Below are 25,966 nucleotides of genomic sequence, written 5' to 3' on the forward strand. Positions count from 1 at the left end.
GAAATAAATTATTAAAAATCTATCCAATGCTTTAGGCTGATTTTTGCTTTCATTATTTCAATGCCCAGAGGATGGGTGGTTTTTTTTTAAAGTATATGGACTAGATCTCATTAGATATTAAATCAGATTTATTTGGGTATCTACGGAGCCAAATAAATTTTACTATATTATTCTTAATTTAGATGTGGGGCAACAAAATACATTTTAAATGCGATTTTATTTTGTATTTACAGTTAAAATATGTTTTCCCCAAGAACTTGATATTTTAGGAAAGTGTTGAGATTGAAGCTGTATTTCAAAACTAAATGTTATTTCAAACATAATTAAATACATAATATAATTGTGTTCATCCTGCCCTGCTGCTAAATTTAAATGTATCACAATTCTTATTTGTGTTAATTTTTTCAGTGAAAAAGTAATGCAAATATTATCATATGTAACAAATATTGCAAAAAAATGACTTAGCCCATACCCAATTTTAAAATTGTAATCCATTCCAAGTATATCAATAGATGTTCCTCATACCTAAAAAATTAAATGTTGCACTAAATCCTTTTTCCATTCTTCTGACAGGATGGTCCATCCTTTTGTAAAAACCATGAAGCTAAATGTGTTCTACCCTCTACACAAATAATTACATCCAATACAAGGACTCTACAATATCTTAGTCTTTTTTTAATTTAAAAAAACCCTTTATCATGTTCACCCACAAAGTCTCCTGGATTTAAGCTAAGATAAAGATTAAATATGGGCTTGGAAAATCAAAGCTTTCATTATTCCTTGAAATTCATGGAAGACTATTCAGATATTTATGTCTGAACTTCAACTTCCTAAGAATTCACAGATGCATCATCCACAGTTAGAACAGTAAAGGCATACAATTAAACTCCTTTATAAATGGTTGTAAGAGCAATAACCATTTACCATTTACACTTATCCCTGGTAATGGCATTTATCTGTTTCATCAAATAAATGCCAAAGCTCCACAACATATTACCATCTAGGTAGTTTGGCACTGACCTAAACATTCTTGAAAATCTGCTTCTAGAGAGGCACTTGAAATAATTCTTATGAGCAGAAACAGGCAGGAAACAATTGTGGATAGAATTTAAGCTTTTGCCAAAACCCTATAAACTGAACATTGTATTTACCCTCCCTAAAACAGAATTTGCCAATTGGAAAGGATTCCACAAATCATTATTCCAGCCAATCTAATCCTCATATATCTTATATGTCATATTATTTTATCAAGATTGTTTGTCCCGACTTTCTAAGTTAACTTTTTTTTTAATCCTAAAGTTACACTTAAATCATCTTTATATACTAAAAGCATTGAGAGCAAACAGAAATAGTTGAAGAAGCACGTAAAGTCTAGAATGAGAAATTAGAAATGCTGCATCTAGTTACATTATTGTTCCTAATAAATGAGTATTAGCAAGATGACTCAAAGCCTATAAATTCAACACTTACTCAGAAAAACCCTCAAAACACATTATAAGAAAATGCTTTATCCTATCTGAAATGTTTCATATAAATATGTCTTTAGCAATTTAAACCTAATTATTTTTGTCCTGCTCCCCATAGTGACTTACCTCTTCTTATAGAATCACATAATCATAGTCTTCACTTATTATTTGTGTGCCTGTGTGTATTTGCAAATATGTCATTTTGTCTCATTTTTCCCATTACTATTCCTCAAAGCACTTCATAGGATTACCTTTAATAGAAATTGATCAATAAATAATCCATTTCAAGTTAAAAGAAGGCTCCAAAAAGAATTATGAACAACAAACATATAAGGCAAAACAACTTAGCTCTAATCCTGTTTTTAACGATTACACTGTAGCTGAAAAACCAATAAAAATAGATAACATAGCCTTTAGAGGGGTAAAAGATGTTTTTAAATTGAAGAACCAACGTCCCCCCCAAAAATGTGCTGCAATCTGCATGATTGAGATAGAAAGGAAACAATAGTGGACCCGGGAAATTTAGTTCATATTAAAAGATACAAAAACATTAAAATATCCAGGCTTCATTGTGACAGAAACACCATGACCACTCTGAAATGAGGGGTGGGGGGGTAGGGGGGAAATCACTCTGCCTCTATTTTCCTAAGTTTTTGGATTGGTTAAAGAAAAAGAAAGTGACACTAGTTCTCTTCAAAACAAATCAGTCTAGTGTAGGTGCAGTAGATTCCCATCCCATTCATTGCGTAACTTCTCCATAGATAAAATAAAAATTGGAGAACAGCAATAATAGTGTGTGAAGTTGAATTTCATACTTTCTGAGAAAGTGATCTTTTGAAAATCTCCATATCCATTTTCATTTTTCAAAGTTAGAAAAGGCTTGGGAGAAAAGATGGGAGGGAAGTAAGAAAGTAGCTAGATAAAGATGCAATATGTTATGAAGAAAAGTGTGATGAAAAGAATCTAAAGTGCTTAGATTACAAGTACCCATTTTTTAAAATAAAAAAAATACTTTTCTTACAATTAACATTGATTTTCTTCACTCAAACTACTCCACATTTGTTACACCAACTGGAAGAATTCTGCCTGTTTAAACAGCAAAGCAATGAATCATGTTTTCTCCTCAATTTGCTTATTTTAGTGTTTTAGAGAAAAGTAGCTGATATCACAACACCATAAATTATCAGAGGTATCCCATTTTGTATTTTTCAAAAATTATTTTTTTAATTTTGTGTTAGCAGGTTTCTTAGGTATATAGACTTATCTAATTACTGCTAAATAAGTCTGTATCTAGAGTTAATAGTTTTCACATAAATCAATCCTATAAAGTCTTCCAACCTAATGCTTTGGTTTCTTCCGTATATACAGGTATAAATTTACTGTTATTTCAGAACATTCATCAGAAGCCTAGAATTACTTTTTAGCTCCACTAAGCATTCAAGAGCTTTGAAAAGAACTCATCTGGGGAGAAAATAAATCCATAAATGTTGGCACTTTGTTATTTCCTAAAAAGTTACGCGTGCACAACATATGACAAGAGTACGACATATGTACGGACATATTTGAACTGACATGATAGACAATAGTAGTTGCAGCCTGTCATGTCATCCATCTGCATATTAAACAGTCCCCAAGTACACATTGACACAGAAGACCTTAATAGCTTGGAAGCCGTAACAATATATTGAGTTAATAATTGGCATGTTAAAGAGCATCTCCCACTCTCTATCAGTCTTTTAGCTAATTTGCTTATCTATTGTCTTGTCTATCTAACTATGGATAATTTAGGTAACTTAGAATTGTTGGTTTCCCTTTCAACATTTCCAAAGTGCAGTTTCTGTTTTCATGAAATATTTCTTTATAAATCAGATCCAAAGAGAATGTGTTTTTTTTTAAGTTTGGATCCAACCTAAGTCACCTACCATTCCTAGTTAATAGCAGATTTGAGATTTATAACTTCACTACTTTCCTCATGGTTGGCCTAATCTAAAGCCTTCTGAAATCTGTAAGAAATATTGTTCAGAAAAAGTTGGTATGCGACAGTGGCTAAAAAGATGGATTATAAGTAGAGTAATATTATCAAATCCCCAATTCAACTATGAACTTTTTGGTTGTATCATGAAAGCCATTTTTACTGAAAAAAAACTTAACCTACATTATTTGTTAATTATCATAATCATATAATACAGTTAAGCCATAATTAAATGTATATCCCTATACATACATTTTATCTTTATCATCATTATATATATTTTAATTTTTGCACTTCTATCCAAAGAGTGTTCAAAAGTTTACACAAACTAGGCTGTTTTAAATAAATTTTAAATACATACAAAATTACTAGCATAATTTTAAAAGTAAAATATATTAAATAAGTAGTGTACATACACACAAATTTCCAGTTTCACCAATAAACCTATACAATACAGTACAGAAACTCCAAAGTTCACTATGGTATATAATCATTTTTCATAGTATACTCCAGGTGCATTTTCAGGTTTATAGTCATTTTTTTCTCAATTAAAAATAATAATCCCAGATATATTGTATACAATGTTGAGCAGTTATATGCCTTCTTCACATTCTGTTTTTCCTGATACGTACATTTTTATACAAAGAATTAAATCTATTTAATTCTTTGCCTTTAAAAAAACCCCTCTTAAACTTGTAGGCTAAGACAATTGAAAGTAAAATCATCCACCTTCCCCCCCTCAAAAAAAGAAAGAAAAATTTCATCTGTCTCTTTTTTCCTTGTCTAAAGTTGCCCACTCTAACTTCCATAATGTAATTTCACATATTTTGACTCAATTACATTTATCTCATAACATCTATGCCAAATCTTAGTATTCCTTACTCCATTGCACTTCTCTCCCTTAACAGTTTAACACCATAAAGATTTGCTGCCTCAAACTAAATCTCTACTAATCCAGCTTCCTTTTCCCGTAACAGCTATGATAAATTCACCAATCAGATGTGAGTGCAATAGCTTGCATTTGACACTGCAGAACAACACTATTCAGAATTAGCTTCCTGATGCAACCCTTATGACTGTATCTTCCATTAGTCTGATTTCCTTTACTTAACAGCAGAGATGCTAGAAGTTGTGGGCTACTATATCCAAAAGAAATCATATAAAACTTCTTGTTGAATTAAAACTTCTGGAATTGATGTGTTAATGCCTCATCTGAAATCAAAATATGAATGTCCAGGATTACCCTACAAAATTCCCAGTCTATATAGATACTACATATTTACACATACAGAATGCATACTGTTTGTGTACGTGTACATACATACAATAGTCTGTACACATACTATACTGATAATAAGCTGTTTTGCAAGGGCAGAGTAGCACAGGAGCAAGAAATTGTCTAGCTTCTGAACTAGAGACTCATTGTAGTTCTTGGTCTCATATTTAAAATTATCTTCAGGAATTCAGCCTCCTCTGCTAAGGCACGGATTTCACAACATGGAATGTGAAAGTGAAATAGGCACAACCGGACATATTTTGGCAGCTATATCTTCTTTGCAGAGATATAAAATTACAATTAATTCAAGAAAATATATATTTAATATCTATTGAACATCTATGTACATTATTAGGAAGGATGTTCATATCATCCAAGGATGAGAGGTGATGCTCAAAATATGGTAATGAATTTTAGTGGACAAATTCACTCATGAATATATTTTGTTCTGGACAATTCATTGGGTTTTGTAAAGTTTTAAAAATATATGCAAGTGGTAAATGAATAGGAAGTCAACAAAATAGTTATGGAATGCTTTCATAACAGATAAAATGTTATAGTACAAAGATGGATTGACCTCTATTATTTGTCAATTATGCAACTATCTGAATAATTTTCCTCTTTCTATACTTGAATAATAATTTACCAAAAAGCATTTCATTAGAATTGAGAATTAGTCAGATATTTAGAATGTCTACATCATGTTATATGTTTAATTTACCTATTTTCAAGTAAGTGAAATGATTTAGATATTGATAATTTAACTATATAATATTGCATGTATATGTGAAATTAACTTTGAATATCTTTGTGGGATTTTAAGAATCCCCCTTTTCGTACTAGACCTGGTGATTGTAAAGCTCTTTATCTCATGCCAAAACAAAACCACCTAAAATATCATCATTGGCTATTATATCATAAGCCCCACAAGCTACTGAAGAGCAGAGGTTTTATCTTTCCTCCTTAGCAACTTAATTTAAGTTTTAAAGTGGCTCAGATGTTACGATTCTAAATGTTACTAGTTCATAAGATGTTTACTTGGTCTTTGCCAAATAGAAATTAATATGAAAACAGTGAGAAAGCAAGCTCAGTGAAGGTACAGATATATTATAAACACACACACACATATATATATATACACACACACACATGCACACATACACATGGGGGAGTGGGGATGTATCCAATCCACTTTAAGTTTTATTAGGCTGAACTTCCTTATCTGTTTGCTGGGACCTGCACTATCTGCTAAATATACCAATCAAAAGATGCAACTTTTCTTAAATCAAAAGCTGTAGGTCCTTCATTCTCTAAATCAAGCTCTTTCATTGTCATGTGCACTTTAAACAACCAGGAGTTTAAGTCAGCTGCAAAGTAAAGCATCAAATGATGGGGAGGGGTCTGTTTTCAAAATAAAAAGAGTTTGGTTCAATAAATGGGGAAATAAGCATAATTCTGGAGATAAGACATTAGGCAACTTGTGACCAAGAACTTGTTTAGTCTTCAAAAGAACTCTGTAGAAAGTCCTATCAGAAATTCTGGCTACTCTACTTCCTGAATAGGCTATGCAAGCTTGATGGATTAGTACCTTGATTTTGTAGTGGTTTGTAGAAATGAATAGAACTTCTAGAAGGAAGGAAGACTATGGCCTAGACTGGAGTTTAGCGTTAGATCCTCTCCCAGTTAAAAATCTATCTGTCTCACAAAGCTCTTATTCTTATGAGAACACAGAAATGACCTTAACAGTTTTTTAAAATTAAAATATCACATCCACTGTTTTGTTTTTAATTTGTCCCATGCCATTTCTCCTACTAACTGAAAATTTGTATTAAAAAATAAAAGTCTAATTTCAAATATTAATCAGTTATTCAATAAATTTCTACCATCCAAATTAAAGGAAGACTATAATTAATGACATTTTTTACTGATGTTCTTAAGATTGCCTATGGCAGACATCAAAAGTCAACTTTTCCAGCCTTTAATGTGGGAATCGATTTAGGAAATGCAATGATAAAAAGCAGAAATATCAACAAATATTAAACAGTTTCTAAGAATAAAGACAAATAGTTTCGGTGATGATTTCAATGCAAGCAGTATCTGTTTATCATTATATCCTAATGCTATATGCATTGCTTTCAAATGCTTTCATTTTTTTCACAAGCATTAAACTATTATTAGAGAAAACATGCATGCAGACCATTTTCAAAGTATAGGATCTTATTTCATGCAAAGAAAACATACTTTGCAATGTAACAGTTTCAGAAAATATTGTTATGGGCAAATACTGTAAAAAATGGTACATATTTTGCATACTAGCTTGAATCCACACAGAAGAGCTATAAGCTTTAAGAATAATTGCAATAGTCTTCACTGAAAATACCTACTAGAAAATCAGAGAAAATACAGGATGGATAGTTGTAAAGAATGTGGTTTAATTTTCCTTATTATAGGAAGCTAATATATTCTATTTACTACCTCTCTTTTCTGAAAGGTAAAGAGTTCATTTTGTACACATATATCCATCCATGCACCATTCATATTTCAACCGCCCATTTTGTACTAATAATCATGGTGATTGGATATCCACTGCTTCAGTGGATGAAAATGGCTTCTTTGGTGTTACAGTGTAAAACTTACATTTTTAACTAGGTTAATAAGGGCCAGGAGACAGTTTCAACAGCAGGTTATTTGCCTTCAATAAATTGATTCCTTCTTCCTTTACACACTCTGTGCATTGGGCAAGTGTAATTGAAGCAGACCCGGCTGGCTGACATCTGTTTTGTTACAAAATATGCATCTGCCAAGTAGCTGGACAGCAACAGCCATTTGGTATTCACTGAAAGTACTTGCAGAACAATAATGACAATAATTGCTTCTGATTCTTATGTTTACAACATTGCCAAAGAACCATTAGGACTTTATTTATAGATAATGCTTATTAATCACATGGATTTGAATTTTCAAATGTATTAGATTAATATTCTTTTGTAGACTCGCTCTGAACTAATACTGTGATAAGCACAGTAAAACTTGTTTGAAAAAGATTAATATACAATTTATAAACTGCAGGTGATACATGCTGTATACAGGTTATGTCTCAAAATGGTGTTTCAGATCTTCTGCATAAGAGTTGCTTGTGCCTCTAAAAAAGGTTTACAGTAGTGGATAAAGTATATCCAGACTGCTGCCAGAATCACACAATATGGATTATGTCAGGTAATTCTACTGTTGTTTAAGTCACAGTAGGTTCCTATTTTTTTAAATTAATCATCACCTTTAAAAATCTGGATGATCTAAATTCTAGACATCTAAAAGTCCATCTTCTGCCATATCAGCCTACCCACGCCCATCAAGATCAACAATGGGTGTTTTATGTCCCACTATTATTGGGAACAGTACTTCAAATGATAATAAACACCCAAATCTTGTTTTAGCCATGCTATGGTTACCCTTCTGACTTTCAAACATTTTAAGTGATATGAAGAAGCCCACTCTTTTGTGCTCTGAAATCTGAGCATTATTTAAAGATATATTTCTTGTCAGAGGTGCAAGTTTATTCTTCTTTAGAAAATCTATGTGTTTTCTTTAGACTGGATTTTGATCTGGAGCAACTTTCTCCTACATTGTACCTTTTATTTTGATTTGTTTGTCTTTGCTTCATTTATGCATATGTATATTGCATATTATTTATTATTTATTTGTTTGCCACCCATCTGGCCATGAGTAGCAAAATAATATCCAGTATGTCTAATTTACATTCTATTGATGTCCAGGGTTTAACGTTGAATAAGTATGAAACCTCTGTATATTATTTCTACTATAAATCTTGGTTTGCCTTCTATTTTCAGGTTGGAAAGCCTTAACTGGAAAAAATACAGAAAACCTACTAACGCTAACATTAATTAATAAGTGCCATACTTCCTATCAAAATAAATGTGTATTTGTCATATTTGAAGTTTGCTGCTTGTATAACAATTGCAGTGCTCTTGATAAAACAACAAAATAAAGTACTATTCTTCACTTCATATTATATATATATTTTTCTAGATCACATTGATACATGTGTTTTTAAAGTATCACATTTAAAGTGTCTCTTAATATATACAAATAGGCCTACTGTGTTACATGGGACTTATTCACATCTGTGATGATCACTCTGTTCAGTGGGGATTTTTTTACCAGGCACATCTATGCTTGGGAGAAAGAATTAACCATCACTATGTCTTTCTTCAACATAAACACACCCAGTTTCTTTTTCTGAAAACAGCAGGCAAATTAGTATATTTGTAGCTATTATACTAAATATATTTTGTTATTATTCTAAGAACAACTTAATCTGTCTAGATTTTTCATAATCATATTATCACATTTTATTTTAAATAATGTCTCTTGGGAATTCTTCAGAAGTTTTGAAACATAAAAGCCTTCAATAATAATGGCTTTTAGGGTTTTGATGTTTAAATTCTAAACATCATTATGGTATGTTAGTTGTTTTCCATATGCACAATATTAGATTTGAAAATGAAATCCAGAGTAGGTAGGTCAAGATTCCTCAACCTTGATTTCTCTTCTGTAAAATGGGCATAACGAGGTTTTTTTTCACAAGTAAACTGTTGGAAAGAAAGAAATAATAGCTGAAAGGTTCTTAATGTCAAAAACTCAATTGCTAAACTGAGAGAAAAGGAGTAAATAGGAATAATGTAACTGTATGAAGTATTAGCAGCTTAAATTTAAATTTATCATCAAACTTTAACAGGATGAGATGAAAAGATGAAAAGACCAAAGCTGCTACAGAACTTTTGATAAGAAAATCTTCATTTAAACAAACAATATATAAAATGCATAATGACTTAATTGCTCTTCAAGAATAAAACAAGGAAATACCAACTTTAAAATTTATTTTTGTTTTATTTTTTTATCTCATTTTTTGATGTATAGTAACATATTTAGCAAAAATTTAGAGAAAAAATATTTCTAAATGTAATTCAATTTGTCTATACTGAGAGCTTCATTAGTAACATTGCACCTCGATAATTAGTCATTTTTCTCTTTTTTAATATATTTTTTCAGAATAAAAAACCACTGAATATTTTTCGCTCCTTTTTTTAACTGCATGAAGTTTTCATGATTAATGATATATTAATATGCTTATTAATAAGATCTACAGCAAATTTTACTTATAGCCTAATAGATTTATTTGAATTATTAGTGTATTAGTTAAACAAAACTCACTTTCAAGAAACACAGTTCTATGCATATTTGCATGAAAACAACCACTACTTAAAGGGACTAACTCCCAGGCATTGATGCAATCATAATTTTAGGGGATAAAGCTAATTAAGGCTACAATTCTACACCCATTTACCTGGGAGTAAATCTTATTAAAATGAATGGGAGTTCATTGTAATATTTTTTAGAGTTATGCTGCTGGTGGTTAATAAAATTTAGTTTCGATTATCAATATATTAAAACAATGTAGTTTTCATAAACTCCAAAGATCTGTAGCATATTGTGTCTCAAATAATAAAAGATGTCAAACTACTTTCAGAAAAAAATTGGAATATCTATAAGAAAAATTTAATTGGGGCAGAACTCATAGATCCATGTAGTTCAGGGGTATCCAACCCTGGCAACTTTAAGACCTGTGGACTTCAACTCCCAGAATTCCCCAGACAGCCATGCAGCCTTAAAGTTGCCAAGATTGGATACCCCTGATCTAGTGAAATATAATATTTACCACAGTATTTAGCAATAAGAATTTCTAGGCAGAACATAATGGCAAGTTCTACGTGTTGTTTGCTTCCCTCACATAAAGACATAGCGCCTTTAGACATGGAGGTTTATTTACCTGTATCAGCTGTTATCCACTTACAAAACTATTACCTATGGCACGTGGTATGACAAATTGTTATTCAAAGAAAATTATCAACCCCACTGGGGAAACAGAAGGCCACAGGTTTGCCCAAAGTATTGCTGATCTCACCATTGTCATGGAAACATCCGTTTTTTCTCTCACAGCAATAAAGAATAAATAATAAGCTACTGTTGTTTTGTCTTGTAAACAATATATATATATAGATGACTAGAATACAAAACTTAAAATTGCAGAAAAATAATGTGGAAAATATGTTTACTTTCATATCTTGCTTATTTTGTTTTGTTTATTTTATATGTAATTGGCTTAACAAAATTCTATAAAAGTGTGGAGTAGTATTTTTTATTTAAAAAAGGTTTTGTATTTGTTTGTTACCTGCTCTTTTGTGGCTTATTTTATCAAAGTCAACTATTTAAAAAAACAATTCTACCATTAAGAGAAGCAATTTTTGTTGGTATCTTCAACCTATAGTACAATCCTAAGCACATCTGAAATATTCTTATCAAATTTGGTGGAGCTTGTTTCTCATTAACTGAAAAGAAGACTGAATCTAAGTTTCAGTTTAAATATATTATTAAATAAATCCTTTCCAACATGAAAACACCCAGAATCTTAGGGTGGTGGCATATATATATAGCTGTCATTTCAAATCACAGCCAATGGTCTTCCATTTCCTTTCTTCTGGTTACCACTTTTATTTAGATTTAACATGTGTGTGTGTTTTGAAAAGTACCTTGAGCTGATAGTGTTAAACAGACCATTTTTAAGGTAACTCTTCCCAATGAAAATGAAACTAAACTTGTAACAAATGTAGATTTATTACTGACAACATAAGATTTAACCTTGTGATTAAGACACATGCTCAGTATTTGATAGGGTGGCCTTAACTTGACTCATTCATTATTTATATACATGTATATTTTAATTTTGATTATTGGCCTAACCAAAATGGTACTCCTAAACGCATTTTCTCAAATATAATTTTTATGGACATCCAGATAGAATTGTATAAAACGTCTACTTTTGTAGCTGCTTTACTGTCTTAAACAACACTTATTGAGGATCTCCACTGAGATAATTAAAAGAGCAAATCCTCTGTGCTATTTCAGAAGTAAATCCTATTGAGTAAATAGGCAATGGGACTTCCTTTAAAATAGGTGCATCAGGCTGCAGCCTAAAATATACTTCCAATTAAATATTTTCTCGAACAAAATAAAAGTTCAGACTAGCTATGTTAGCTTTGTACTATAACTTAAGATATGTAATATTAGGTTACAAAAGCCACATTTCAGCCTATTTATTTTTTGAAAATGTTAAACTGCACTGGTGAAACCTACAAAGTAATATGCGCATATGAAATTTCTGTGATAGTTTACTATTAATAAAAGGATTCTAGAAACATTGTTTCTGTTAAGCTTGTATTATTCAATGTAATCTTTGCATGTTATATATATAATCTCACTATCTAACCCCAAATCCCAAATGGGATAAGACAATATTTTTTTAAAAAAACTGAATAGTGGTAATATAATCAGAAATATAAATCACAATTAGAGCATACATTAAATATTTATACAAAATTCAATATGAATGTCTTTTTGTGTAAGACTTGTTTAAAAATATTAAGCTCTAAAGCTTCAAGTATGGTGTTCCATAGAGTTGGTCCATAAGGACAGAACAGATCAAGGGGTTATCTAGTTTAGTGCTTTGTCCCCACTATGGTCAGTCATACACCTATGGAAATCCACAAGCAGGGCATGACATGAGGGTGTCAACACAGTGCCCTCACTAATTACCAGTGCAGATTTATGGATCTTCAAGAAATTATCTGAATCCTCCAAGAGGCACATATGGAAGAAAGGAGTCCTACGGGATACAGGTTCCAAACCACTGTAGATTAAAATCGGTACCTTCAAATGCAGCTGAAACTTGATGTGTATCTGTGCGTCTGTTTTGGAAACTAGCACCAAATAGAATTGATTTCAGATAAATAATTCCTAACTTGGTACTTTATATTTTTAACCTCTGTAAAAACAAGATTAAATTCAAGTTACTGATTTTTTTTTTCAAGACGATGTTTTTCTAAAAAAATTTAAGCAAGCATTAAGGTATATTTTCTGCTGTCAGAAAAATTGTACATTTCAAGTGATATCAAACAGCTTCATTTAATTGTATTTATATTTATCCAGAAGCTAATTTGTTAATATTTTATTTTTTTAATTAATGGATTAAATTATTTATTTATTCCTTAGTGGCTTTTTTCTTTTATACATTACATATAATGCTACAGGTTTAAAAACTTTTTAGGATTTAAGAAAAAAAATCAAATTCAACTGAAAAATATTCTTGTTTGCAAACAGGTGTAAAAAGTGATAGATGTTGTTTTGTCTCTCACAATATATAGATATCTATTCATAGTACATAGATGAATGATATTGCAAACTGCTTGGTTTTTGTTATAGTTCAGTTCCATATCGCTATTTCATAAATTTTGCACGAATATTCTTCAGTAAGATAAAAAGAATATGCTTATACTATACATGCATCCATGCAAAAAGTCAAAGATTTTTTCAGACTTTTTGAGTTTTTGTATGGATGCATAATGTAATTGTATGGATGCATTAACAAGTCTGCGCAGGAAAAAATACTTTAATAATGTGAAAAGAAACTTTCTAATATTCTAATCCACAACTTTCTGAAGTCAAATCTCATTCAAATTAATAGATTTAAATTAGTTTAAATACACTTAACTCTTTTACAGCGCTGTGAAACAAATTATTATAGTTTGATACAAACACCCCGAAGAATTAAGTCAAAACCAAAACCAAAAGGTTTTAAAGGAGCACATATTTCATACATTCTATTTGGTTCTTCATTATTTTTGCATATAAAAGCTGCATACTTTGTTAAACCTTTGTGCTTCTCATTTCCATTTTCTTTTGTTAAGCAAGTACCAGTAACATAACTACATGAAATGGATTGGTTTATAAATAAACAAATTATATATGCATGTATGCATGTATGTACATTTTGCAGCATGTTCATTAAAAAAAGAAAATTTAAAATACAGGATGTTTATTTTTAAATGAATGTGTTCAGTTCTATAAACAGTTTTGGATTGTCATTGGTTCAAAATAAGCTCCTGATTATATTACATTGAAGATTTTTCTTACAGCATCGAACCAAAAGTTTTTCTTATTACTGAAAAAGTTAACATGCTGCTTTGAGTTGCCAAATTCAGAGGAAGCTGGGCATCCTGGTCTGATAAATACACACAGAGGAATTAGATTAAAACCTACTTTTCTAGAGCAAAGAAGGACAACAAAGTGCTAAATGAAATATGATCAAAGGACCCAATACTGTTTCTCCACCCACTGAAAAAAATGGCAATATTCTGATCACTAGCATGTGCTTGATCCTTTTATTATTTGCGAGGATATGTTAAACTCATTATAAATATTTTAAACCACAGCTCTCTATTTTAATTTTGTTGTTAAAAACATTATTTAAAAAAACCACAAAAATTTTATTTCTGTATAGATTGTTGTAATATTTGATTGCTCAGAAAAAAATATTCTATTTTATTCAGGCCAAATCCTAATGATTAACTATTTTGTACCCAAGATACTAATATTAATTTATATACTATAATATATTATTGATATGCAACAAATAAAATAGGTTTACTGAAGTTATGTTTAATGCATTTATTTCTTATTTATATGTAGGGGCTTACAAGATGATAATATTTGCTACTTATGAAAGCATAAGAACTGCAAAAAAAGCATTTAGCTTGATAAATACATATCCAAAATTCTTCTTATAAAAATAAGCATAAACACCATCTAATCATTTTCAGTGGACTTAAGCACACTGAATTGTGTGCTGAAATATAACCAATATTACACATTCTCTTGTCAGTATGTTTCAGAAATTTGGATTTTTTTAAAAAATGTGATATTAATACATCATTTTGTTAAAAGCAGTAAAAACGTATTTCAAATCGAAGTGATGGGTTCAAACTGTGAAGGTAACATTTTATCTCTATTTAAAAATTATGCAAAAAGTTGAATTCTATTAGTGGAATCCAAATCAAATATTTATACCTAATTAAATAATTATTGTGAAAAATGAAGTTCAGGTTAATTTTATTTTAAAAAAATAACATTTACCCATTTCCCATGTTTTAATAACTTTCACATGTCAAACACTTCATATTTTAAAAGAATATTTTTCCTTATTAATACAACTGTTATGTCCATTTCATATCACTATGATTCAAACAAATGGAATTGCACTAAATCACTTGTGCTAAAATCTTGCACAATGTAGATTGACATTCCAATTTATACTGTCATGTGTTTTATTTTTTCCTATCTAAAGTAAGTAAATAATTTTTAGGATGTTATACATATTTAGCTGCAGAAAGGGAGGTTGGAAATACATTTTTAAAACTCTTTGGTTAACTTAACAGCTCAATATGATTAGTTTATTCATTTGCTTATAAATGCTAATTATTACTCTAACTTGCAATCTAGTAAATAAATAAATGGTGCGCTGCATTTATTTCCTCCAATAATAACTATAAAATTGTAGCTTTTGATTCAAACACAGCACTGAAAAAATGTGTAAGATCTTTCATACATAACTTGGACAATATAATTTTTCTTCATGCCTGAAGGTAAGCAATGTCAAGCTAAATGATAAAGAAATAGATTAACAGATATGAAATATGTTACCAAATACATTGTTGCAAACAGATAATTATAAAGGAATAACTTCTCTGAAAGTATTGAAAGATGTCAGCCAGGGGAAAAAAAGGTCCAGTAACTTTGTGATAGTAGCATACCATAATGATTATTCACAAACCTAAACATTTCAGGCAGCAAAAACATATACTCAGATACTGAATTTCAATTAAACAATAGAAAAATTACATACATATGCGTGCTTTGCATAATCGCAACAAATTACAACGTTTTTGGTAAGAGTTCAATAAACATGATATTTTTTATATAGCCTGTATTTGGCCAGCCTACAAACTTCTTACCTATCAAACTGAAATCAGTCAGAAATAATAACCACCACAAGCACAACTGTAGCGTACCAACACACACAAAAAATAATGTCTTCCTTTCCCTTTTTACAGTTACTAAATTTTCACCAAGACAGAATATTATTCATCAGGTGAAGAAGGAGGGTTGTTTGAGGGAGGGGGGGGGAAACTTACTAGGAAGTGAAGGTTTTCTTCCGCAATCATACCAACCTTAATCTAAGGGCTCCTGGGTTAACTGATCAGCCCTGTCAAGAAGGAGACAAGTGAAGAAGCAAGTTTTTTTCTCCCTCTGGTATTTTTGGTCCTCGCGGCAAGGAAGGGGCGGCGGGGGGAAGGCGGATGGAAAGAAGAGAGAAATAAAAGAGTGCAATCAAACTAAGGTACCCAGTCAAGGAAGAGCAGAGGGGGCACAGCGTTCAAAAACGCGGCGCTCCGCCAGTGCCGGTGCCGCCGCCACCACACACCAAACGCATCGCCACAGAGCAGCGGGGCGGGAGCGCGCGCGCGTGCACACACCGCTTCCCCCCACCACCACACACACACACACTCCTCCGCGCGCATCTCTCTGCTAGCTCAATAGATCAATAGAAAACTAACGATCCCGTCAGCCCGGGTCACTACTGCGAGTCTGCGAGCGGAGGTCGCCAGGTCTGGGTGCCCGCGGTGGGCTAGCCATATACCAGCCGGCCGGCCGGCCGTCCAAGAGAGCGGCGGGACAGCTTCCGCGGCAGCTAGGTCTCTCGGAACGGGGTGTCAAGGCGAGGCGGGGCAAGAGCGAACGGGGTTACCCAGCTCGGCGGCGTCAGCCACGCACCCGAGGCTGTCCTTTCGTTACCGAAGGCGGGAAAGACGGGACGGCGGGAGGAACAGCCGCTGCAGGGGCGCGCGCGCGCGCGAGAATTGTTATGCGAGACTCATTAATGCAGCCTCTCCCTCCTTCTTTCCTCCTCCTCCGTTGCCCCCCCGTTCTCCGCAGAGCTGTTTCCAGTCTGGAAATAGAGGCTCCCCTGTCCACCATCTCCCACCCACCCCAACTGGAAGCGAGGAGCCGGCTGACCGGCCTCAGCCCCGTCCGATATAAACCGCGCTGACGGGAGACAGGCCGGGGCGGACCGCGGGAAAGGTGGCAGCGCGGGCACGCGCGCGTGGCGGACGGTCCAGGCGGCGAACTGAACTCGGGAAAGTGAAGCAGCCCCAAACGGAGAGAACGGCTCGGGTCGGCCAATGGGTCGCGCCGTTTCGGGCGGGCGGCAGTTGCGCAAGCGAGGCGGGGAGCTCCTTTTCCGCGCCTTCCGGCGCTTAAGGAGAGGCAACCTGTCAGCCCCCGCGGCGGGACGCACCTTCCCGTCGAGCCGTCTCGCCCGCCGGGCTGCTGCGAGGCGGATCTCACCTGCCCGCCTTCTTCTCTCCACCCATTCCCACCCCACCCCCCCCCCCCGCGCGCACCCCTCTCCCGGCTTCTTTAGATTAAAAGTCTCCCGCTAGGGTCAAGCTGCCGGCCGCAAAGCGTGAAAGGCGCATCTGGTGCTCTCTTTTGCCTTCCGACGTCCAAGGAGGCGGAGCAGATTCCCCAGAGAAGGAAATCTTTCGGAGGCCGACGAAGAAAGCCGAGGCGACGTGCAAGGACGATGCACGCACCCACGAATGACTTCGCCCCTTCCCCACTCTCCAATTTCCAGCTTGGAAAAGTTCCTAGGATCGCGGCGCGTCTCTTTTCTCTCACCGTTCAGCTCTCCTTCCTCGGGGGTTCGCAGAGGACTAGCCTCTTGAGCCCGACTCCGCACTTTCACACCCAAAGGCCTCCTTTTTCACCTACTGTATTTCGTTTTTGTTTTTTTGTTTTAACTGCAAGCCTAGAGACTCTCTTTCCTTTCTACTGCTGTCGACATCTGAGGCTGGTTTATTTCCAGGGGCAAATCGCTACTTCTTCAGAGCGCTTGTTATTTCGGGCCACCTTATAAACCAATGGCTCAAAAACAAGGATTTAGATTATTTGCTATGGCTGTGTCACCACTGGGAGAGGGGCACAGAAATGAGAGGCGCCTTGCCAGGTACGGCATCAATCTGGCCTCTGAACAAGGTGCAAAGTTCCCCACAAGCGGCTGTTTAGAAGGGGTCGCAGATGATCTTTAAAGATTTGGGGGCCTTATATAATAAAATGCAAGGGGAGCAGATTATTCTAAGCGTTCGGGCTTGTCGCCGATCCAATTTTATCTGGATTTACTCTAATTTGTGCTGCACAGCCCTGGGGAAATACTGCCTTGATTAATGTAATCCTGGGTTGGGATCCACCACAAAGGCCTTTCTCCCAGGAGAACCTTCCTGTTTGTCAAACAAACATTTAAAAAAGAAAAAGAAAACCAGAAAGTATTGCAATCTGCACTCACCTTTAGAAGCGGGGTGGGGGTGGGGGTGGAATGAACTCACCAAACGTGAGAGGAACATTTAAAAAAAAAAAAACTATATTGGCCTCGCGGGTTTGCGTGCACGCCTATCAGCGCGCCCAGGTGGCAACCCCGAGAATTGTGGCCCCCTCCTCGTGAGCATCTGTCTGGAGCCCTTCGTTCACTCGCTGGCGCATGCGCGTGCACGTTCCCTCCCTTAGCTCCTTCGACGTTTTTTTCTGCTTTCGTGCACCTATCGTACCTGGCTTCCCCCGCTCCACCTCACTCGACATACAGTAGCTGCCTGGAAGGGGAGTCTTATAATTTAGAAACCAGGCCCGACCCTTATTTTAGCGCTCTATACTTAACACCAGTTAAGCAGGGGAGGAAACGACAGAACACACCTACACAACGACAGAAACTGAGGTCCCCGGTCCCCATTGCAAAGGCATAGAAGATCTAGAATCGCCTTAGAAATACAACACGCCATTCCTAAAAGCCTCGCCAACTTCCGCAGCCAGCCTAGGCAACTTTCGACAACCATGCAACACAAATATCGTCGTCCAAAGACCGGCTTAAATATTAAATCGGCCTAATTCCCACAAAGGTGCTATAACCTTGTCATTTTTATAAAGCACCCTTTTGGGAGGAAAAAAAAAGACCGCTACTTTTGCAAAACTTGCTACAGGATAAAACGCCCATCACAGACGACCAGTCTCACTTGGCCCTGAACCGCCTGTTCCGAGCGCCTCCCTCCAAAAGATAGCCCTACCAGGGCTAGCTGGATGGGCGGTTTAATTACCTCTAAGGCGAAGCCTGGGGGAAACCTTCACATAGAATAGCTTATCTCAGGTAGCAGAACTGCCACCATGTTCTTCGGAACATTTTCAATTTCAAAAACGAAGTTTAAAGGCCAAATCTGCACCAGGGCCATCAGATTTGGCCCAAGACTCCTCCGCAAAAACTCAATGCCTCGGCTTTCTTGGGTCTCTTTCTCTCCCTAGCCAGGTCAGACCCTTCTCGCACTTTAGGAGTTCCAGACCCTACACGGCCTCGAACTGGCCTCGAACTTTTCTGTGGAGTGTGAAGCAAGGAAAATTCACAGGCAATTTACCTTTGTAGCGAAGATGTACCTCCACCTCCATCCATATTAATATCACCTTGGGTTCATTTACAATAATAATCCCAACAGTAGTATTAATAATATGAAAAGTAATCCCTATCCCTCTGAAAAGGATATATTCCCTTTCCGAATTAAAAATCGGATTGGTCTATCATTCCTGTGCTGGAAATTAAGAAAGACAACTGGAAGATTAGGATGCCCTTCCTTCCTTCCTATATACAATGTTTTCCAGGTGGTTAAACTCGAGACAGAAGGGATACACAGGGTGGGGAAAGGAGGAACCACCTTTCATCACACTTGTTACAGGCATCCTAACTTGAGTTTACGGGAAATGCCACGTCAGTCCTGCCATTTTCCGAATCTTCTCGGAAATAAGCGCTTATATAATAATACGCATCGTCCGTCCCCATTAACAAATTACCTAAAACGAAGTAGTGGCAGTGATGATGTGGAAACACCCACACAGAGAGAGGAGGTTGAGAGAGAGAGAGACAGAGAGAGACAGAGAGAGAGTATGAAACAATGGATAACTTGGACAGCGAGAGAACGTGAAGTGGGAGACACAAACACGCGCGCGCATGCACGCACGCACAAACCAAGCACAACCACAGCAGCGGATAAATTGCAAGTCCTCCCTTCCCTGAAGGCCAGCAGGCGGTCTCTCTGTGTGTGTGTGTGTGTGTGTGTCTCTGTGTGTGTCTGTGTGTCTGTGTCTGTGTGCTGGTTTGAAATTCCAAAAAGAGCAGCCTTTTAGCTTGACCTGCAATCTGCACCGAGCTCTTCAGACAATAGACAAGTTCAAATGTCAAATTAAGAAGGGGGTGCGGGGAAACGAACAATGTAAAGCAGAGCTGCCTAAGTATTTGGCGCCTTCTCCTTTGGGTTCTGCAATAAGATACGTAAGGTACATAAATGTGGATCTGGATATATGCGTGGGTTTTATATGTTTAAACCCACGGATGCGCACGCCGCTGAAATCCAGATGAAAGACCCCCGAGCGATCAAGCAGGCAGCTCACAATGGGATCCTGCCTATAATAATAGCAGGGCTGCTCTTGGGTCTCCTGCTCCTCACCACCCCCACCTCGCCGCTCCCGCCCCCGCCCCCCACCCCCGCCCCTATCACACCGAGTCCATCTTCAGGCCTCTCTGGCCATTGTGTTTAGGGTGGGCACCGGGGTGCTCCCTAACTCGAGAAAGCGCCCGGATTGTTCAGGGGCAGAGAGCGATTCCTTTCCGGGTCGGCCAGAACAAGGGGCGCCTCCTTTCAACTGGCTTTAAAAGCCTGCGGGAGAAGGGTGACATTGTTCGGTCCAGTCGGCTGCTAACTTTCCGTCTCACTCGGCCGGTTTTAAGGGACGCCTCTCCCCCATCCGCGGCTCTGAACAATCGGAGGGCGCGCAGGCACTCCCCGCAAAGGTGCCCTTTCTTCTCCCCTTAAGCCCGGCTGAGGCCTGCTCCGTTCCTGCCTGCCTGCCTGCCTTCTAATTTATTACACAATCCGAGAGGCTTTTGTTAGGCTGGTAACAATAAACAAAGCCCAGCCTGGGGCCTTCACAATGAAACCCATGGATAAAAAGAGCAGGCCTGCCCCACTGTTGTTTTCTTACGGTGCCTGACACTCTTTCATATATTCTGCCTGGCCTTCCACCCCACCCCACCCCAACTCTCTCTCTCTCTCTTTTTTTTTTAAAAAAAATTACGCTGCTCTAGCCCTCCTTGGCGTGGCAAGGAGTCCAGGGGCTGATCCTGATATATTTTAAGATCCGTCTGGAAAGTTCAACTGGAGACAAACTCAGCTGCTCTTTATGCACCCTTCCTCAAACTACTGGCAAAAAAAAGAAAAAAGAAAGTCATTCTTTTGAAAATTAATGGAATCTTACTTGTGTATTGTGCCTTTTAATGCAACTGAAGGTTATTAATTATGAAAATTGCTAATTAAGAATTTGGCTGATCATGGATCCATATTACTACACAGCTAAACATTCTGGCATGTAAGTAAGTTACTGTACTATTAAATGCAACCGAAAGATGCAAGAAATCCCTAATAATAATCCCTCAATAATACTGATTTCTGCTACAAAGGCACCTATCCATAACTAATTAATAAATATTCCCTTTATACTAATTTTTTAATACTAAAATCTTAGTATTATGCCAACTGAAGTCACTGTGCGTGAGCCATATACATTTATTTAATAAATAATAAAACCAAACAAAAAAACCTACAGGATGGTGAAATTTTTCTAGGTAACTGTGTGAAAGTATCTCTCTGTGTGTAGAAACTCAGGTGGTACACATAAGTATATAAATGTGTCCGAGAAAGAGGGATATATTGAAAGAATATAGCCTTGTCAATTAACTTGTTGCTAGTTTTTGCATTGTGTGTTATTTGTTTTATTTGTTTTTTGTAGTCTTTGATCCAATCAAGGAAAATGCTGAAAAGTTGCATTTTTGAATGACACACACACAGACACACAAATGATACACATTTAAGATATAAATGAAAGTTTCACTGAATGGCAGTGGAGAGGGAAAAGAGGAAAAGGCAAATCAAGATCAAAGTTGGAACATAGGAGAAGAGAGGTTAAGATAGCAAACATTTTTAAAAATGCTACTTGGATCCACGAACAGATGCCCTAGCACTTGCAAACTGTGGAATTAACAATCGTCAATGAAATATGATAAAGCAGTGGTGGTAATGCTCTCTGAAGAAAATTGTGCTCTAGAAAAATAATAGTCTTGAATATTGTAAAAGTGTTAGCAGGCAGATGCCTCAATATGGAAACTTCGATTTGTGTAACTAATCCAAGGAATTGTTAACAAGTCAGTCCAAAAATCCTTAAATTTGATTTGGTATGTTTAACCATGGGAAGAGAGGTTGGGGGCTGAGGAAAGATCTTGAACTTGTTATTGAAGAAAGGAGAACAAAACCTTAAGTTTATTTCATTATTCTTCAATCATGTCTGCAGGGATAAGAGTAGGAAGGAGGGAAGGAAAGACTTCCAACTTCTGTTATGTCCACCTTGATTGCTATGTTCTGAGAAACGATTGATTATAGCTTCCTTGTCCAACTTGGTTCCCCCTCCAGTTATTCTGGACCACAACTCAGCCGTGCTCTTGGGTTGTGATGTTAGGGATGCTGAGAGCTGCAATTAAACACATTTGGGGTGTACCAGATTCAAGAAGACAGAATGCAAGATTCCAGAACAAAAATGTGGTAGATAGAGAGGATGGATAGAGTAGAGTAGACATGCAGAAGGATTAGTATGACAGTTTAACAATAGCATCACATATTTACTATCTATCATCTATCTATCTATCTGTCTAAGCAAGTGTCATACTCTGTGATCCTTGAAGAATTGTAGATATCCTTAATTAGTATTAGAAAGTTGTTTTAGCTCAGTGAAAGTCAGATAAGAATGGAAAAGTAACAGCCAATAGTCACCAACCATTCAAACCACACAGATCATTTTCAAACGATCCTTTCCATGTTAGGAAGACTTAGTGAGAATTTCAATCAGAATTAACAGCCAGGCAACACACTCCTAAGTGTAGTCTGCTATAGATTCAAATATATAGGATGAAAATATCTGTGTGACTTGAGATCCTGTTCTAGATAGGGATAGTTTATTAATTAATTATCTCTAGGGAGAAGTTAAAATCACTTCTCTCACTTCAAACACATCTGTATTACATTTTCTTCTATTGTGTTTGCTCCTTTAGCAATCGTTACTTTCTTATTATTAGGGACAAGAATGAGTAAAATAAAAAACACCCGCTTCACTGAGATTAGGTTATAAAGAAATATTCCATCCTGTGAGAACAAATTAAGCTTGTTATTTGGGTTCTCAAATAGGCCCCAGAATTTCAATTCCTGGTGCAAGAAATCGCTTTATGGCACATTGCCCATTCTTTCTCATCTTCTTTACTATTTTATTTATTATATTTTTATCCTGCCTGCATTATTTGTATAAATAATAACTCAAGGGAGCAAACTTCTCCTATTTCCCCACAACAACACTGTGAGATGACTTGAGAGTAACTAGCCCAAAGTTACCCAGCTGGCTTTAATGCTTAAGGCAGGAGTAGAACTTGCAGCCCACTGGTTTTTAGCTTGCCTCCTTAACTACTAACTACTAGACCAAACTGGCTATCTGAATGTTTTGGGGTTGGTGTGTCTTTTTAATGAAATGGAAATAACTTAAGAGTGGCTATTCAGAGTTCTTAGCAGTTGAGCAGTCACAGTGACAAGGTTCCATTACTGGTGCATTCTTTGTTACCTCTTTCTTATGGTTCTGACTGCTCTATCTAAAAATAGTAGGTTGGTGTTTTTAAGGGTGAGAAGGGCACTATTTCCTAGCCACATACTTCCTCTTCTCCTCCCTCCTGCTCACAAGGCAAAGACATAGAAAAATATGCTTTTATGAAATATAGATAGATGGCAGATAGAAAGAGAAAATAAGCCCCTCCTTTTCTTTTTTCTAACAACTTTTGGAAGAAAGCAACCGATGCTCAGTAAAAAGTACTTTGAATCCCCCCGCCGGTCGCCATCACAGCGAGCCCCCTGCCGGCCAAGACAGAGTTTCCTCGAAAACTTTAAAAAGTTTTATTTTTGTTCAATATACCGTATGGTGAAAAAAAAAAACTAACAACCCATAAAATTCCCTTATAAGCTAGCACTGTAAAAAGCCCACAACAAAAATAAAGTAAGTTTTAGTGAAGCTAGAAAAGCTCTGGTTTTGGCTTCGTTCCTCTTTGGCTGGAGCATGGCCTTTTATCTAAAGCCCAGTGCACAAACATATAGCTTAATGTGACTAGTGTTCTTCCTTTATTTCTTTCTCTATGGCAACCAATATGTTCCGCTCAGAAATGTTCCCCCATCAAGGAAACAAATGATCTGGAGGGAGCAGCTTTATACGGCATCTGTTCCAATGGAACACACAGAGTTAACCCCAGTCAAAAGGGAAGCAGAGCGCGTCCACGAGTGAAGGGAGACCGGCCATTCTCCTCCACCCCCATCTGAAACCGACACCTCCCTACCAGCCATCCCTAGATCTTATATCGGGATTTGCTGTGTTCGGGTGGCGGTCCTTTTGTTTTTTACAACTCAGAATATCCGCATGTGTGAGTGAGTTGGGGGCTTTCTAAGGCAAAGAGGTTGGAACACTAACAGGAACAATACATAAATAAAAAAAAATGGGGGTATGTGAGAATATCAGAGAAGAAACCATCGGAATGGGGAGGGGGGCGCCCACCGCGTTAGGAATTTAAAGAGCCGGCTCAAGTTTTCTTCGGGTCTGCCCCGATCGCCTCCAATCGCTTCGCCTTCCGACCTGGCTGGGCTTTCTAATTACTCCCGTTAGGTTACCCTTCCGATCTGCGCCTCCGAAGGAAGAGGGCTTTCCAAGTCCTTCCGTGAAATCCGGGCTCTAAAAGGAAGGGCGCCAAGGAGGATTTGGGGGGGGGGCGGGGGGCGGGAGGGGGAGTCTGCTTGCCTCGGAGAAAGAGAGGGTGAGCTGGAGTGAAGTCGGCTGCTTCTGCTTCAGTCCCAGCCTCCTCCGAGGATAAAATGAAGGGATGTCCTGGTTAGTTTTGATTGATTATACTCTTTCTGATGGACTTTCACTACAGAGCTCTGGATGTTGTGCTTAACCGTCTGTTCCCTAGTTACAGCATTAACCCTCTGCGCGCATCACTGCCGGCCTTCCCCGCTGCCGGGTTGCTACCCCTCTGGGTCAGCCCGCGTCCCTTAGAAAGCGTACAGTTAGTGTTTTTAAAGGCACCCCCATCTCTCTGGTGGGGGGAGGTGGGAAAACGGCACCGGTCTCCGGCCGCTTCTTCGCCAAACGCGAAACCTTCTCTTTCCTAGCGATGGTCTTTCTTTCTTCGCCCCCTTCATCCAAGTGCTACACCAGTGGCCTCCAAAGTGTACAAGCACCACAAGCACTTAGAAATTGTTTTCTTTCTTAGGTTAATCTTTCACTAAGGTGCTTGAGAAAGGGGGGGGGGGTTCCTCCCATGCATCCACACTGCTCCAGGACGCATGGGAGGGGGGGGGGGGGGGGAGAGAAGAAAAAGTAAGAACAAGAAAGGGAGAGAAATATAAATGCACTTACCAATAGGCGCTCCAGCATGTACAGAATTTGTATTTTAAGTGCTTTGCCATTAAGGAGGAAAATTCACATTCTCGACTGCAGCGCAACGATCCAGGGAAAGATTTTTCTTTGCACTGACTCCACTAAGCCCAGCTCTCCACTAGTCTATTATTTTCACTAAAATATATGAAAATTTATGCAAATGAAAATCAGCACTAACTGTTCTCCTCTTGTTATACTTTGGATTTTTTTTCCCAGACAAAGCAATCACACTCTACAGGAAAGCGGGGTGGGGAGTGAGTAGTTGGGGAGATCTGAAGGATTAAGTTTTCTTTTATACATAAAATAAATGTTAAAAAAAAATAAAACGTCAAACTCAGTTAGCAACCTTCTTTGTTTGGTGAGTGTAGGCTGGGTTCCGTGAGAATATTTTTTTAAAATTATTATTATTATTATGGTTATTATTATTATTATTGCATCTGCAGAGGCGCTATCATGTTTCATCAGGCCACCTGAGACGGCTTTTGAAAGCATGTACTGTGAAATTCATAGCAGTAATTTAGACAAAATCCTCACTGTATATTAATGAAAGACGGCCCCATGGCACCGCCGCTATCCTCCCCATTCAGTGTAAACAAAACCACGAGACTCACTCGGTTTTTGAGCCTGATCCAAGCAAAATCGGCTGGAAAAGAAAACATGGGGTTCTGGCACCGA

General features: G+C 37.0%; 1 long non-coding RNA gene across 6 annotated transcripts in view; it reads right to left on the minus strand.

The window, feature by feature from the left end:
* Positions 1 to 25,509, minus strand: part of LOC148125142 (uncharacterized) — a 75,275-nt gene extending 49,766 nt beyond the window's left edge. The window contains exon 1 of one of the 6 annotated variants that reach the window (XR_015744498.1): positions 16,460 to 16,518. This is a non-coding gene — a long non-coding RNA (uncharacterized LOC148125142). Of the gene's footprint in view, positions 1 to 15,819; positions 15,965 to 16,029; positions 16,101 to 16,433; positions 16,519 to 25,270 lie in introns of those variants that run through there. The other 5 variants (XR_015744494.1, XR_015744496.1, XR_015744497.1 and 2 more) reach the window with 5 other exon arrangements.
* Positions 25,510 to 25,966: the final 457 nt, after the last annotated feature.

This window comes from Pseudonaja textilis, chromosome 8 (genome assembly GCF_049901715.1).
Source record: "Pseudonaja textilis isolate UNSWEBS1 chromosome 8, rPseTex1.2, whole genome shotgun sequence".
Taxonomy (NCBI): Eukaryota; Metazoa; Chordata; class Lepidosauria; order Squamata; family Elapidae; genus Pseudonaja; species Pseudonaja textilis.